Source organism: Neopelma chrysocephalum, unplaced genomic scaffold, assembly GCF_003984885.1.
Source record: "Neopelma chrysocephalum unplaced genomic scaffold, ASM398488v2 Primary Assembly neopelma1_97034, whole genome shotgun sequence".
Taxonomy (NCBI): domain Eukaryota; kingdom Metazoa; phylum Chordata; class Aves; order Passeriformes; family Pipridae; genus Neopelma; species Neopelma chrysocephalum.
Window position 1 is genome coordinate 2,661,979 of NW_020925676.1, and position 11,411 is coordinate 2,673,389.

At 50.7% G+C, this 11,411-nt stretch overlaps 1 long non-coding RNA gene across 1 annotated transcript; it reads right to left on the reverse strand.

The window, feature by feature from the left end:
* Positions 1 to 6: 6 nt before the first annotated feature.
* Positions 7 to 1,728, reverse strand: LOC113961130. The gene is made up of 3 exons (XR_003532213.1): positions 1,500 to 1,728; positions 535 to 572; positions 7 to 109 (listed from the first exon to the last, which is right to left on the reverse strand). It is a non-coding gene; the product is annotated as an uncharacterized LOC113961130 (long non-coding RNA).
* Positions 1,729 to 11,411: the final 9,683 nt, after the last annotated feature.

The following is an 11,411-nucleotide window of genomic DNA, read 5'->3' on the forward strand; positions in this document are numbered from 1 at the left end:
CAGGCTGTGGTGCAGCAACAGCTGTCGGGTTGTTGTAATTTTCCTCCCCTTTGGCCTCTTCTCCAGGAACAGAGGGAGACTGATGAGGTGCTGATGTTTGGTTTGTACTCTGTGGACAGACAGTAGCCAGAGAGATAGGGAGTTACCTGTCATTTATAAACTTATTTCTATTCAGCTGTACACTCAGCTATACTAAGGAGAAATCATAAAATTTGATAGAAATGGGATCTAAGTCATTAAAACAAAATTAAAATGGGCTAATGAGATGGTACTGCATATTGTTCTGAATTAGATATTCCACCCTGGCTAGAATCAGAAAGCGTCCTTCTGTCTGCAAAACTGGGCTTCTATCTTTTAAAAGCCCTTAAAGGGAAAATAAGAAGCAGCCAACTACTGCTGCTGCAGACACTGAAATGGACTTTCTTTCAGCCTACTGAACTGGCACTCTACACTCTACTGTTACAGGCCAAGCTCACAGCTTGCCCCACAATTCTTTTAAAAGCCAGGAACATCAAAGGCTCTTTTCTCACTCACAGAAGGATCGGCTTCTCTCCACCCATAGGTGAGGTGACCTGAAATGGGCATGTGAAAATGAACCAGATGTTAAAAAACTGCCTCTGGTGGGGAATCCCATGGAACAAGTCAAGCCAAAAGGAGAGCATTTTCCTTTCACAACATCACTCCAGGAGCAAAAGTTCTTTCACACAGCAAGCAAGAGAACAGGACAATATCCTAGGCTGTATCTACGTTTTGGCCTGTTTGGTCAGGTAATAAATAAGAAACTTGGTCAAGGCAATACAGATTTTTCTTTAGTAGTCAATGCTTCTGCTCCACCCAACAGCTAAAGCAGCTTTTTTCTCATCTCTTTCCTATTACTTTCTTTTTTTTTTTAATAAATTGCATGCACTAATTCCCATTAGCTTGCTGAAAACACTTGCTCAGAAAATCTTCCCCAAAATCTGCCTTAGCTGTGACAGTTCTACCCTGAAATAGCACAGGAATAGGTCCCGGGTTCAGGAGCATACACAAACTGTTTTGGAGTTTGCACTTCATTGCCAAGGGAATCGCTATTTTAGCCCACAGTAAAGTGTTAAGCTAGAAAGTCAAATCCTTTAATGATGGAATTTAGAAAAAAACAAGCTTTCCCACAATTCTGGAGAGAACAGCACAGTTTTTAGAAAGACTTTGGGAAGCTGGGCCAGTCTGCATTTTGGAAGGTGTTATCAAACCAGCAAGCTGAGGAAATGATAGACTCCACTGCCACACACTATCCCGTGGAGGGAACAGAAACCCTGCAGGTTACATTTCAGATGCCATCCGCACCCTGCTGTCTAGAGATACTCTCTTTAGCTGAAGCTGTTGACAGGAACTTTACTAAACTAGTGGCATCTCAGTGGTGTTTTTGTTTTACAATCAATTCAGTCACTTAAGAAAGAGCATAAAGAACACAGCAATACAAAAGCCAGATTATGCTACACCCAGGAAAAACCTCTACTTACGTGCTAGATGGGTCAAATAATAGCCGGAATAACCCATAGAATAGACAGTGCAAACTGCAGCAGCGATTGGCTCAGCCATTTTAGCAGTGCTGTGCAAGTGCTGTGCTCCAAGAAGAGAATAAATGACACCTCTGTTTACTGTGAACACCTTGAGCAGGAGGATACTTCTGCAACGTGCAAGCAAAGATTTGGTCTGATCACTGACGCCTTCTGTCCACAAGGCACCATTGACACCACGAAGACATGGCAACAATCCCTTGACATCACAATAGCAGCCTCTCTATGTCGCTTTGTGAATTTATGCAGAGCAACAGGACAATAGCAAACACAAAAAGAGCCAGGATAGTTCTGTCACAAAGCAGCACAAAATCCTCTTGTATTTCAAAACCTGCTGCTCAAAGGTTCCAAGAGTAACTCAAACAATGCACCAAGCTCTTGTACCCTGTACCCCAAACTGAACACTGAGAAGGAACCAGGATGTGACCAAACCAAAGGAAACATGACCTTTGACTACTTATGCTTCAGACTAGAAAGGAGAATGCTTGTTCCAGTAACCAACCTGCTGCACACATATCAGCCTGTTGCTGACTTGCTATGGCATCTCAAAGTAGCATCTGGGGCCTGTGAGTCACCTCTGGGAGCTTTCCTGGGCTCATCTGTGAGCCGCAGGGATGGAGCTAGAATGGTCAGAAGGAAAGGAAACAAGAAATTTAAAACAGAATGTGGGAAAACTTGGAAGGTGGTGGGAGGAGGAAACCAGTGGGCCAAAATGGATAAGTCCCATCAAAAGTGGGAGCTACGAGGCAGAGGCCAAAGAGATCAGGTGATGGACACGCCTCAGGCAAACAGCAAAGCCACAACCATTCCAAAGTTTGGTAGCATCCTTCCCCCTCCTCTTGTTTTGAAACCAGTTTTCTTCTCCCTCCTGAGATTAACAGCAGGTGGCTGGAAAAATCACCTGTGATTTCTTTTCTCAAATAAAAATAAAAAGAATAGAGAGAGATCTGGGCTTTTGCCGTGAACCTAGTTTTGAAGCCATGTTAGCATTTTTTAACAGTTCTACACAAGTTCTTTCCAAGCTTTGGGGGTTTTCCAGCCACTGGTCAGTGCATGAGCCCACAAAGTGCAGTGGAGAGAGCAGCTGGTCAAACTCAGACTGCGACTTCTGGGAGGCTGGGTATTGTCCTAATGCAAATGCTCTGTGTATGTCAGGCTGAAAGTTGGGACAATCCTCAAAAAATGCTTGATTAGATGCATGCGACGTGCAACTTCTTCGGATCTACAGCCACCACTTTTCCCACTTACTAATATCATAACCTTGAGCTTTAAAATTTCAGTGGGAGGCTGAATTTTCTTCTAGATTGGGGATCAGGAAATGGTTGCAAAGACACATGCCTTAGAAAAAACACTCCCAAAGCCCTGCTAATCACATATCATCCTCCGTTCAGAAAATACACTGTTTCTTCAAACTAAAAGAACAGAAAACTCTAGCAACCTGCTCACACACAGCAGTTTCCAACCCATTCTATTCTCTGCTTTCTAGGTTGTATTTCTTAGCATATGTGGTTGCTCCAAGGCACAGTGAAACAGAGACAGAACATCCATTTGGGATGAACAACATGGCTTTGTGCTCCAGCCTGAAAGCTGGAACTCAGGAGTCCACGCAACAGTGCTTTGAGATGGAACGAACAGCAACCAGGGAATGCAGCTGGGGGTGACTGCTGGAGGTCAGCAAATGGCCCAATGAATTGCACAGAACTAGCAGAGAAGGCACTACTGGCATGAGACCTGTAATAATTTCAAAAAACATCCCCCATATATTTGCTCATTTATTGGGTAGTCCCAGGGCTCCTCTGTATGTATATCTGTACCTCTGCATTTACTACTTTTTGGAAGCAGTCAAACTGCCAGGCTTTGCCTGCCAGCAGGAGCTGATCCAGCCTGGGAATGTGACTGGCTGTGCTGGCGTATAGAGGCTCGTGGCTTCTCAGGTGAAGCCAAGAAAGAGTGGGCTGAAAGGGGCTGGCACTGCTGCTGCTGTGCCAGAGAGCCCTGGCTAGGCAGGGGATGGCACCCACTGTGCTGTGGGCTCTTTCTCCTACCAGAGCTGTGTGGCACTTTTTAACAAGGAATGACAACTTGTGGGAAAACAAAGGGGTTTCGTTTTGCTGCATTTCTGTCCACACTCAGGCCACCTTCAGCAGAGAGCTCTGGCTCCTGAGTGGCGGGAGGCATGGGGCACTTGGCTGGGCTGCACAGGCACGGCAGTCCCAGGCAGCATTTCTGCTCACTCCTCCATCACTGAAAACTTCAGGAAAATAAAACTCTCTCACATTGTAATTAGATTGTAATTCTAATTGTAATTAGAAAGCAGGCGTTACTTTATTTTGGCATTGGGTGTGGGGGATCACTCCTCCTAACACGTGCACACCCAGGCATCTAAAAAACTAGTTTATATCTATGTCACTAATACATATTCACTGTATTTCCTGAAACTCATGCGTATATGCTGAGCATTCTCACAAATTGTTTTATATATTTAAATTACTTCTCAGAACTTAGTTACAGTAGAGTAGAGGTCTCTTGAGAGTCTCTGGTGGTCATTTGGGGAACACCCCATCCCTCAAATTATCCTTTTATGGTCACAAGGCTCCTAAAAACAGTTTCTTCTCCTTGAATGCATTCCAGCCATGTGGTCTGGCCAAGATGTACCTTCTTATCAGGTCTGCAGTCTCAAGGCTGAGATACCCACTTCCACACATTAATCACTGATGTCGGTCAGCATAGGTGTATGTCATTCTGGAAGCTGTGGCACCTCTGGAAATCTTTACCATGTTTCCCACTGGCAATGTTTTCTCTTCCAGGACTTCAGCCAGCATCCCATCATGGCCCTGTGGCAGTTGTGCTTTGGACTGTGGCCACTCAGGTCCTGAAGATCTCCAGGATGAGGGTTCTCGCAACCTCTCCGGGCACCCCACTCCAGTGCTTCATGATCTCACAGGGGTTTTGATTCCTAAAGCTCTCTAGTTCCAGGAGATGCCACTGTCTCACCCTCCCACCAGGAAGTGCAAAGCAGCACCTGTCCCCATCCCCTTGATGCCTTCCCCAGAGGCACCAGGGTGTGCTCTGAGGTGCACTGATATTTTCTCTGCTCCATACTAAACCAGCCCTAGCCCTCAAATCCCTGTCTTCCTCTCCTGAGGTCCTCCGGTTTGTCAACCAGTCTCTGGGACCCCAAAGAGGATGCAGTGCCTGGATGAGATCTGATGGATGCTGAGCAGAGGACATCACCCTTGAGCCTTCTGTCTGGGGGAGAAAGAGTAAAACAATTGACTCTCAGTGCAAGGAATCAGGGGAGCCCAAAGGGCCGGCCAGCAGCGCTGGGGCAAAGGGAGAGCCTGGGGGACTTTGTGCTGCAGCCTGCCAGGGAGGCATGAGGTGTTATCCAATGAACCCTCTTGCCACATGTGCCTGGAAACATCTCCCCCAGCTAAAGGTGTCCCTGGCAACACATGGACTAGGCCTCAGTGACTCTTATGAAACACAGGAGAAGAGATGGGGGAGGGGGCAGTGGTGCTGTGGTAACCCCAGACATGTGCTGGGACCACAGAGCTGCTGGGGAGAGCACAGTGGGTGAGGACGGCCCACTATGATATCACCTAGCAATGGCTGTGACATTTCCAAGCAATGGATTGTGAACCGGCATCCCTTGCTGCTTATAACCATGCACCGAGCTTCTCCCAGCCAGCTCATGCTGGGATGCCAGCTGAGCAAGTTTGTGAGGTCTGGAGTGGTGAGCAACACCTTTGGTGCTGGCACTGTGCTCAGGGAATTGCTCCTTGAAGCTCTCAGTACTGGCCCCAACACAGATTTTTCCCTGGCTCTGCACAGGCAGGCAGGGCACCCAGGAGGCAGGCTCACAGCCATAGAGCTGAGCTGGGTGGGTACAGCTCACCCTGGGGCCCTTGGAGGGTTTCTTCCTTGAGGAACCTGGGTATTTTTTCCACCACTCCTTGGGTCAGCTGTGGCAGTGGCAGTGAGAGAGCTGGACATCCCCAGCTTCACCCAGCCCAGCGCAGTGAGTGGAGAGCATGGCCATGGAGCTGGAAAACCGCTGCCCCATCTGCCTGGGCAGCTGTGAGGAGCCAAGCTATGTGCTGCCATGCCTCCACCAGTTCTGCTACCCCTGCATTCAGCGGTGGGCTGAGAGCAAGCCCGAGTGCCCCCTCTGCAAGAGGAGGATCCTCTCCATTGTACACTCGGTGCGGGCAGATGACGACTTTGAAGAACATGTCCTCCCATCACCTGCAGCGCCATCAGTTGTTGGCCACCAGCAAGGAGGTCCTTCTGGATATCCAGCTGCCCAGAGACCTGCAGCAGTAGCACAACGGTCTGTAGAGCTGTCCAGGGCTCTTCCGGGTGGCCTCGAACCACGCACCTGGGCAGTTGTTTTCAGGGACCACCCACCTCTCCTCCAGTCCCTGCAGCCCTGGGTGCGTCAGGAGCTGCAGTTGATCTTTGGGAACCAGCATGCACAGGCATCCATATTGGAGGACATTGTAATGTCCATCCTGGGCCTCTTTGGGCTGAATGGAGAATTCCTGGTCCAGCTGCTGGAGCCCTTCCTCCAAACCCATGAAGCCACATTTGTGCAGCAGCTAATTGATGTTGCCGTGCAACAGTGCAGTGTGGAAGCCCAACGTCTGCTGGGCCTGGAGGACGACCACACTGCTGAGGAGCAGGAGGGCAGCCCAAGAGCTACCCCCAGCCCCTCTAGCTCCCAAGGACAGTCTCCCACACCTGGCCCAGCCCCTTCCGGCAGCCCTGCTGGAGCTGACGAAGAGGAGCACCCATGCCCCAGCATCTCAACTGCTGCTCTTTGTGGGGGTCCCAGCAGCACCCCCAGTGCCCCTATTACCAGCAGTGGGGAGCAGGAAGAGCTGCATGAGGATCTGGGGGAGGCTGTGGCGGGTACCTCCACTCCCAGCTGGGACAGAAACCGCTCACCTCAGGGACCATGGCGAGCCCTGAAGAGGAAGGTTGGCAGCTCCCAGGAATCTTCCAAGCCCAACAAGACACAACGTCGCTGGCAGCCCTAGAAGAACACCTCAGGCAATGTTGAAATCGTGGCCAGGCCAGCAGCTGGGGTATGAGCTGGCCCACAAGACAATCAGAAAGCTCTCAGTAGTCTATAGCTATCAAAGAAATCAAATGCATGAAAGCTGAAGAGAGTCTTGGTGTTACTAACAGTGCCATTGGCATTGCAGTCCCCACCCATGCTTTCTCCCCCTTTTCCTGGTGCTAGCTCTCTATTTCCTCACATCTGCTGGCCCCTGTGGGGTCAGTGTGGTGGGAGAAGGGGCCCCTGGCTGGTTGGGGTGGGATTTTAATGCTGACAGGTCCTGCTACATATACCAGGTACTATTTCGTCATAGCCCAAAGTCTTGTGCTGCCCAGCTCCAGGCCTGCATCCCTGCAGATGGTCCCAGGACAGGTGTTTCCAGCTGGGGGTCTCCAGGGCCAGCCTGTGCCCCACTGCTCATCACCCCAGGCCTGGCCTCCTCCTCATTGCCTCCTCTGCCCCATGTCCCAGGGCTCTGCTCTCCTACCAGCCTGCACTGCCTGGTGCAGCCTTACTACGTTGAAGCCCAAATCCCTCCTCCTGCCCCGAGTCACGACTTGGTGCTGCTCTCTGCATCACCCCAGGGTTGTGCCCTGCAAAGGCAGGAGCCCCAAAAATTTCAACAAAGGGGAAGCACAAAGTCCTGCCCATGGGAAGGGACAACCTCAGGCACCAATTCATGCAGTGGCTGCCCAGCTTGGGAGCAGCTTTGCAGAAAAAACCCTGAGGTCCCGGTGGGCACTGAGTTGATCATGAGCCAACATGTGCCCTTGCTGGGAGTGGTGTCCTGGACTGCTTCAGGAGGAGTTTTGCGAGCTGGTGGAGGAAGCTGATCCTTTCTCTCTATTTGTCTGGTGATGCCACACCTTGACCATTGCGTCTAATTCTGGGCTCCACAGTACAAATGAGAGATGCACATACTGGAGAGAGTCCATCAAAGGCCATGAAGACAAAGAAGGGACTGGAGCATCTCTGCCCTGAGGAAAGGCTTAGCAAGCTGGGACTGTTTAGCCTGGAGACAAGAAGGCTCAGAGGGGATCTGATCAATGTATGAAAAGGCCTGAAGGTAGACTACAAAGAAGCTGGAGCCAGGCTCTTTCAGGCGGTGCCTATTGACAGGAGTTTCTAACAAGAGTTACACTATGTGCACCTACATACACCTGAAAAAAACCTTCCTTGAACTTCAGTACTGGTCAGTGATGTTTAAGCTGTCTTTTTGCAGCCTTCCACTTCTCCAGGAGGAACTGGTGGTTGCCAAGCTTCAGTACGTCCCTCGGAGCCCAGATGCCTTTGCCCCATCCCTGGCCCTGGGGCCAGGGCAGACACACCCTGGCATAAGGCCCAGGACGCAGCACCTTGGTGCTGGATGCATCAGTGTCCATGCCAGCACTGGCATGGGGGAATGACAGGGCTGTGCCCAGGGGGATGCCAGGGAGGACACCCGTAGCTTACTGCCTGCCTGTCCTCTCAGCAGATGGTTCACCACCCCACGCCCACAGCTCTGCCTGGCCCTGGACCAGCTATGGGTGCTTGTTTTGCAGACAGGCACAGTACTCAACAAAATGGCTACACACTAGTAATCATATAATATGAACAGTTTATTAAACAAACACAATAAAACAAATCATATATATATAGTATATAAATACACAAAAGAAAATTAGTGATGCATCAGATCATTACTGCATAGAGAGAGAACAGTGATTAAGAAGAAATACATCACCATTTGCCACCTAAAGCTCAACATCCAGGCCCACACTTCAGCTGGGAAGCCCTGTTGCAGACGATGCCAGGAGTCTTGGGTAACTGGGAGAATTCCTACTCAGTGTGTCCACCTGTAGGTGAGGCTCTGGATCAGCCTTTTATGCTCTCAAAAAAAAAGTCAGCTTTATGCCAGGTCTGTAACTATTCATCTGTGTGGACGTGCAGTTTCTCATGACCTCGGAGTTGGCCATACCTAGGGCATTGGCCAGGCGCCCTGGCGTGGTCAAATGTGGAGGTCACAGAACAGCTGCACAGATAAGTTTCCTTACCTTTTTCCAACACTGTTATGACTATTCATAACAACTATATACACTTCATTAATTATCCTTTATTAAGATATACTTTATCATGTTTCTCATAGTCATGAAGTGTCGAAGACATGCCCTGGTGGAATGAAAGAGGGCTTAGCAGGTCTGAGTGGGAGGGAACAGGGGCTTGGGGGTACCTGGCATGTCCCCAAAGCCTCTCTGGGCACCTGGCACCACTTAGGAGAGCTCTAAGACTCTCCTCCCCCAGTCCAAGACAGTAGAGTGCCCTGCCCTCAGAGGTTTGGATCTCGTGATGGGTTAGAAAGCCCCTGGCCATCTGCCCCACCCCCATCCAGCCCAGCATTCCTCCTGCATGTGCACTTTCCTTAGTACTCAATATAAACCACCCCAGTGTAGTTTATAAACTTGTATAAATTTGAGGCCATTTCCTCTTTAGTGGCAAAGTTGTGTTTCTTATAAGTCATTACACTTCTGCACTTCTGGAATTGGATTTTTTTTTTTTTGCCTTTTCCCTCTTACCCAAGGCAGAGCAGTCACTGCATGTGAATCTGTGTCCCTGGTTCCAATGGTGGGCTTGAAGGTACTTTGACATGTGTGGTTTGTTCAGATGGCATCACTGACTTCCCTCTGACATTTTTGCTGCTGCCTGGGTACAACTTCCTAGCAGGGGAGCAGGGCACAGTACTGCCCCTGTGGCTGGGGGAAGAGGGGCTCGGGGCTCTCAGTGGTGCCAGGTGTCCAGAGGAGCTTTGTGGATGGGACAGATGCCCCCAGCCCCCTGTTCCCTCCCACCCAGACCTGCTGACCCCCTTTTCTCTCACCAGGTCACATCTCCAACTCATTCTGGCTCTGTTGGCCATCCATCCTGGGTTGAAGCTGGACTACCAGATGGATACGGACACAGCCAAACAGATGCTGGAACGGGAGAATTACCTACATCAGCAGATGACTTGGCTGCTGCAGGAGATTGAGGAGGGGAGCACAGACATGGTGGAAGGCCCACTCCTTTCTGCCCCGCGGCAGCATTGGCTGTTTTGGAGCCCTGCAGCAGCAGCCCTGGTCCTGCTCACTGGGGGCTGCTGCTGGCTGGCCAGGAGAAGGAAGCGTGTCTCTGCTAGCTGCAGGGAGCAGGAGAGTTCCAGCAGCAAGGATGTCAAGGAGTAGAAGAGCTCTGGCAACAAAAAGAAGGCTGATGAGCAAGAGAGCTCCAGCACCAAGGAGAAGGCCAATGAATAGGAGAGCTCCTGCAGCAAGAAGGCTTACAAGCAGGAGAAGCTCAAGCTGACACACAGAGCAGTGTCAGCTCTTTGGCTGTGCCAATCCCATCACCAATGGACACAGTCAAGGTAAGGCTGGACAGGGCTGTCAGCAACCTGATCTAGTTGAGAATGTCCCTGCTCACTGTGGGAAGGGGGGTGTGTGTCAGACTCGATGGCCTTTAAAAGTCCTGTTCCAACCCAACTATTCTGTGATTCTGTAGCAAAACCTGCCCAGCACGAGTAAACAAATGAAGGAGCTGGTGGGTATCTGCTGAATGTTTTCCAAAAGAAACTTTATGCTGGAGTTGCACCCAGCCACTGGGAGAGACAGCACCTCCGAAACCTGGAGCATCCACGAGAATAGCATCAACTACCACCTGCTTGTGATCCTGCGGCCACCCCGTGGGCACTTGTTCATCCTGGGAGCAGCTGCCAGCAAGTAGATTCCCAATCCGTGTGGTACTGGAGTGCACGTGCTCAAGGGAGCAGCTGCTGGAGAAGCTATGGTGCTTTCTCCACTGCTCTGGTGACCAGCTGCTGAGTGATCAGGACTGGTACCTCCTGGACACTCTGTGCCCCTGGATGTAGAGAAAGTCCCCTGCTGGGTCCAAATGCTGGTGGGATCAGCCCCGGCTGCTTTTGCCTCAGTCACAGCACTGCCTGCTCACGGTGCTGCCCTCCTGCTGGTCCTGTAAGTTACCAGCTGACAGGCACCCCAGGGAGGCAGATCACCTGTTTGCAGTGCAGCAGGGCAGCTCAGGTGCCTACATGAGCCTCGAATAGGCAGCAGCCAGCACTGCCAGCAGTACAGTGGGGCTGGAGAGCAGCTGTGTGTCAGACTCACAGCAAAGGCAACCCAGGAGGACAATTTCCACCTCAGAGCTGTGGACATGCACCAGGGTGACAGGAAAGGGGGTCTGGGGAATAATTCTGTACACTGGGACAGAGAATCTGCATGTGCCAGAGACTGATGACATGGTTCAAGAGGAGCTCAGCCCAACCAGAGCTTGGGCAATCTCTGCTGGCCCAGCTGAACCATGAAGCATAGAAGAACAGAACCATAAAAGCATAGAAACATAGAAGCATAGAATTGTTTTGATTGGAAGAGATCTAAAAGATCCCTCATAGCTCAGGGACGGAACGGCATGGCTGAGTCCCACAGAAACAGCTGCCTTTCTCATGCCTGCCACTTTCTGCTCTCCAGGAAGGGTCTGAGAAACACGAGGGTGGTGCTGAGCATGAACATGGCTCTGACCTGCGACCATAAGAGGAGGAAGAGGCACCTTCCCCTCCTCCAGGAGGAACTGGTGGTTGCCAAGCTTCAGTACATCCCTCAGAGCCCAGATACCTTCGCCTCATCCCTGGCCCTGGAGCCAGGTCAGAGACACCCAGCCGCCCGAACCTTGGTGCTGGATGCACCAGTGTCCATCCCAACACTAGCAGGGTGGGATCTATGCCATCCTCTCATCTGGCCCTTCAGCTTCTGCATTGCCACACT